Source organism: Plectropomus leopardus, chromosome 10, assembly GCF_008729295.1.
Source record: "Plectropomus leopardus isolate mb chromosome 10, YSFRI_Pleo_2.0, whole genome shotgun sequence".
Lineage (NCBI taxonomy): Eukaryota > Metazoa > Chordata > Actinopteri > Perciformes > Serranidae > Plectropomus > Plectropomus leopardus.
In genome coordinates this window covers 811,074-817,073 of record NC_056472.1, presented here as the reverse complement: position 1 = coordinate 817,073, position 6,000 = coordinate 811,074, and the positions used below count along the sequence as shown (strand labels likewise).

The window sequence follows — 6,000 nt, the reverse complement described above, 5'->3', positions numbered from 1 at the left end:
GTGATTTGAAAATATCCGCTGTCTCATTGTTGCTATCTGCGTGTCAATAGAAATGTGTGTGACATCTCTGTAAAATGTGCTGCAGGATTATTACAGTTCTTAGGAGTCTGATGTTTGAGAGAAACAAACAAATTAAAGTGTGATGGAGGCCGTGCAGTTCTCGCGGGGTTTGGGTGTATTTGGGTGTGTAAGGGCCGGTGTGTGCAGCAGCAGCGCAGTGAGCAACACGAGCTGAGAGAAGGGGAAACAGCCCATAAACAGCCGGGGTGGGCTGTGGCGGGAGGTGGAGGAGGAAGAGGAGGGGGGATTGGGGGGTCCGTTGGACTCTCAGCTCAAGGGACACAGAAATAAATGAGGGATGTTGCTTTTTTTCTCTTTATTGTCTTTGAAAGTGTCCAGGCTCTGTTTCCAATAAAATCTTTGGTTTGGCGGTGGCAGGTCAGTCCAAGGGTGCAGTCTGTTCTGCTGGACAGTCACCTCTGAAGAGGAGGACACGGAGGAGAAGAGGAGGAGAGCCGCTGATGAAGATCCGCTCAGCTCTCCCTCCCCATCCTCATCATTAAATTAGATCATATGTATTTACAATGTACAGAGTGTGTGGAGGAGAGCGCACTGTCTTGTCCAGGTCCCAGGGCCCAGGACTTAGGGTCGGCGGCCGGGGGCCGGGGCCGGGGCTCCTCAGTCGCTGTCCTCCTTGTCCTCCTGGATGGTGGTGGTGGAATGGTTGTAGAGTCCCTGCGCCATGAGTTGCAGCGCCAGGCCGTTCTTAAAGCCGCTGGCCTTTTTGATCTTGGCCCGCTTATTCTGGAACCAGATCTTGATCTGGGACTCATTGAGGTTGAGCTCCTGGGCCAGAGACTGCCGCCGCTGCTCCGTGATGTACCGGTTCACCTGGAACTCCGTCTTGAGTCTCTGCAGCTGCTCGGCCGTGAAGGCCGTGCGCGGCCGCTTGTCCTCTTTGCCACTTTTCGACTTTTTAAGTTTCCGTGTCCTTGGGCCTGCAGTAAGAGCGAAAGGACGGGACAGCGGAAATATAAATATTCAGCGCATACTGAAAAACTACTGTTACTGAGGGACACAGATACGAGCAAACGGGCCCTGGACATCAACAATCATTCATATCAGCCTGCCTGCAGTGTAGCCTGCACACACACACACACACACACACACACACACACACACACACACACACACACACACACAACTCTCAGGTCAATTTAATTATACTGAATTGTCGGACATCTATCTATCTATCTATCTATCTATCTATATATATATATATATATATGTATGTGTGTGTATATATGTGTGTATATATATATATATTACTAACTGTGGTAGTGGACATAGTAATAATAATAATAATAATAAATAATAATAATAATAATAACAACAACACAGTGCACTAAGTGTTGATGTGCGTCAGAGCAACAGAGCAGTGAGTGATGCTGCAGGCTGTGAGCTCCAGCTGAGCAGCAGCCCGTTAACACACTCCTTATTACTGTCTTGTTGTCACTGCATGGATGAATACAGCACACACGTGTTCAGCAATTATTAATAGCCGCAACACAATTTGTGCATTATTTTTGAGAGGTGTAGACACGTAAATCTAAATACGGTGTGTGTGTATAATTTTGAACGGAGAGGCAGCCGCATAGTGGGAAAACTGCCAGAATGAAAAGCGCAAACACTTCATTGCATTTTCTTACAAATGTATATTTTTATAGATTTGGAAAACAATTAGACATAATGCAAATGTTGAAAACTAAAAGTTAAAAATCATCCAGAGTGAAAAAATTAAATAAATACTCTACATCACGCGGACTTCTAATAAAGGCAAATAATGCGCAATAGCGCCGCGGCCCTATAACACCATTCAAACAACAGTTTCTACTAATATAAGATCATGTCTGGAATTTGGAGTATGTGCACTACTCGTTTAAAATTCAACTCAGTGTGTGTTTCTACTATGTGTATTTGATATATATTAAATGGGCTTCTTTTTCTCGTGCAAATGAACAAAATTCGACACTGAAACACGTGATTCATTATAGGCGAGTGTCTTAATAATAACACACACGAGCTCATCTAGTAAGAGAAAGTCAGTCAGGTTATTCAAATGAAGCGTTTCTGAGAGAAAAAGCCTCGGTGTGTTTTACACAGTCAGTCAGTCATTTTCTGTAACCGCTTGTCCTCGTAAGGGTCGCGGTGTATTTTACACATTAGAACTCTATTTTGTGTTTTTGCTGAAACTAACCCTGATTTGTGCTGAAGTCAGAGCCAAATCAAAGAGGCGCCTAATGAATTCAAAATGTCTCCTGCAGGATGCAGAGAGGCCCCGAGACGTTATTTAGCTACATTTAATTCCATTGTGTTTTATTCCGCAATGTTTTACTGTTAAGCACCTCATATATTCACCTGCATGAGCCGGCACGGAGCGGACAACAGGTCCCACACACTCTCACACTCTCACACACTTCCACACACACTCTCACACACTCATACACAATCACACATTTTCACTCAGACAGGAAATGACTTTATATCAATGGAAATGTCTGCTGTCGATCTAAACAAGTCCCTGAACTAAAACACGTGTCACACACGGCCCAAAGCTGCGGGCTTGTTCCTCTGTCATCTCTACACTCAGAATCCACAGCGCTGGGACTGTGCGCGTTGAGATGTAACAAAACACAAAGAGAGTGAAATTATTCATAAATCAGACAACTGAAGAACACGTGTTTGACTCAACCTGCTGGATAATGCTCCGAAGCTCAGCCGTGTTTTTATTTTCTATTTGAAATTTTCGACACATATATAATAGTTCTTTAAAAAAATATAATATATATATATATATATATATATATATATATATATATATATATATATATATATATATATATATATATATATTCAGTCAGTCTATATTTCAAATACACGGATTCAGTTTAAGAGACGCGTTAGAAAAAAAATACATGTACAGAGAGGGCGGGAAAAAACGACATTGTTTTCATTCTGTTAAATTTGACGCATCGCACAGGCTGCTGAAAGATTGTTGTTAATGTTACAAATGTTTATCAACGCGTTCTTAAGGTCAAATCAAAATGTAAATTATAAATTATATAAATTTTAGTTTGCATTAATTCTCAGAGGTGATGAGGTGTGTTATACGTATAATATATATATATATATATATATATATATATATATATATATATATAAATCTGCAGTGTGCTAAACGACACGTCAAGTTCGGGATTTAAATAATAAAATGATTAAGAAAAAAACATTATACTAGGCTATATTAATCATAGAAATATAATTTAAGATTAACTCTGACAACATAAACACATTTTACTACACACGTGTTCTTTAAAAAACAGCCTATTTCGGCAGACTTATTTGATATTAAGATGAAGTAAATATTTAAATGTTGGTTTTAAAGATGAATGATAATGTTAAATAATAGTAATAATAATAGTTTGTGGTCTCCAAAATTCTGAAACATTATTTGCTGCTTTACTTTCTTAGAACTATCCTGATTTGTTGAGGGGGAAACGGCTCCATATATAAATGTTTCCTGCTGCTTTGCATCAGAATAAAAATAGATAACAATTTCCGTGGTGTAATTAAAGCTGTGGAGCTGTTTTTTTTTTCGTGAAACTCTGGTCTTACCAGATGAGGGCCTGTCCGAGTACCGGGTGCAGTAGACCCAGGCAGGCCACAGAAGCGGCTGGCTCTCCGGTGTGGGCGCCCCGGTACCATTGAGCACCACCAGCGAGGAGGACGTATTCTCCGCGGCCCCGCCGCCAGTCCTGTCCTCGGCTTTCACGCCGCCGCTCCCGGTGGAGGCAGGTGCGCCTCCTCCGCCGCCGCCGTTACCTCTTTTTGGGACTCACCCAAAGAGGCGGAGGAGGCGGAAGACGAAGAGCTGTCACTGCTGCAGTTGGAGTCCTGGCACGGTGTCCCGGGAAGGCTCGGCCTGATGACCACCGGGTGGACGCGCTCCCCGGCCGGAGGTGTGCGCCCTCTCCCGCGGGCCCAGACCGTGCTCCTTTCTTACAGCCGAAGTCCGGCCGCAAAATGTTGTCAATGAAAAAGTTGGTGGTTCTGTGGGCCTGCTGGCCGACCTGCAGAGGCAGTATGGGCGGAGAGGGCAGGCTGGGAGACGGAGACACGCTCTCTCCCTCGCTGCTATCCGTGCTGTTCAGATCCCGCTGCTCCTCCATCGCGGCTGCTCTGAAGAACGTAGCTTCGGTTCTCTCAATCCACTGAGTGGGCCTGGCTTTGTATCCAATATATGAAAACAGGAGGCACTAAAACATAGTTATTTTCTTTCCGAAATATTGCTGGCTGCTGTGATTATTCGCAAACTGTGGACATCCTGCTTGCGTAAAGGCGCTCCTGCGCGTCATGGTCGGTGGCTTACTATAAGACCGGCTACGGTTGCAATTGCGCACTGCTCTCACACAACCAGAGCTTTTCACCGCTCTATGACAGTCGGATCTTCAAAGTCCTCACATCACATCACCATGCGGATATACACACACTCACACACACACACTCTCACACACCAACCGGAGATACATGAATAACATCCAAAGCGCAGCGGGCCAATCACCGACTGGGACACTTTTGGACAAGGGGTGACGACGTCCAATAATGTCAGGCGTCTCTGAGCCAAAAGGGGAGCTGTGGAGCAGCGCGCAGACTTCACACAGAAACCAAACAAGAGATTATCACTCCTTCGTGCCTTCAGCCGCTACGGTGTATCTGATACGTCTTACCCCCCCCCCCCCCCCCCCCCCACCCCACACACACACACACACACACACACACACACACACAAAACATCATCCCCGTGGCTGTCTGCTGGTGTTTTTTTTGATGAATTTCAGATGCTCACCTCCAGGCCTTTAACTGAAGAGACACTGTGGGAAACGCTCGCGTGCGAAACAAGATTTCGCTTTGATTCCCGAATTTTCTTGTAAAAAAGATTTCCCATCAATTTAAACATCCCGTTTCCAAACATCTTAGAGAGAGGAGCTTTTATGGAGCCCACGGTGCATACCTGATGTGCGGGGCATTTTGCTTTATCGCACACACACACACACACACACACACACACACACACACACACACACACACACACACACACACACACAGGCCTACAGCTGCGAACAAACCATCTCCGTTTGTATCCAAACTAAAGAGAGTGCACCTCCTGTCTGCATCTTCATATATGCCCATTTAACATCCATGTTGCGCCTCCAGGTCTGATCCACAGCCCGCCCTCCCCTGCTCTTCTCTGAGGTGCAGCCACCATTGTCAGCCGGTATTGTTCTCCAGGCCGAGCTCCGGAAGAGCCGCTCTTATCTCTCCGTGAGAGAGAGAGAAGGCGCGGCGGATAATTTATAGGTTTTAATTACCGTGTATTCCGCCTGATCAGCCGGACCTTCATCACCTGGCTGCGGGAGGAGAGCGGCTCAAAGGCTCTGTCACCGTCACCGCGCCAAACACTTCATCAACGTGCGCGCAAAGTGGCCGATAGAATAATAAATGCAACAGAAGAGACTGCCGCGCTGCACAGGCGCGGCTTCAAGGTGTTAATAGAAAAGTGTCTGCGCAGCCTGGGACAGAGAGGACAACTTCATCCGTGGAATTCAGATTAAGGCCTTTGTTGTTGTTGTTATTTGTTTCATTTCTGTTGTTTTTTCATGTGAAGCTGGAGGCCTGAGTGATGCGCCTCCAACACCAAGGACTGGCAAACGCCTTTTGCTGTCTTTGTAAAGAGATTTTCATGTTCATTTTTTTAAAAAAAACAATCAATACCTGTTTGGCGTTCGCTGGTTAAATATTTCTCCGCAAATTATTAAACTCTTTTAAGACCTACGGTGTCACTATAATATTTCTATAATTATTATATGTGGGACTCAATGTGTCTATGATTATTATAATTACTACTACTACTACTACTACTACTTTGTCTTGGCAGGATTT

The 6,000-nt window shown here is 44.8% G+C and overlaps 1 pseudogene; it reads right to left on the bottom strand.

Moving 5' to 3' along the window:
* Positions 1-361: 361 nt before the first annotated feature.
* On the bottom strand, positions 362-4,495 carry LOC121949394 (annotated as a pseudogene).
* Between the last annotated feature and the right edge of the window lie 1,505 nt (positions 4,496-6,000).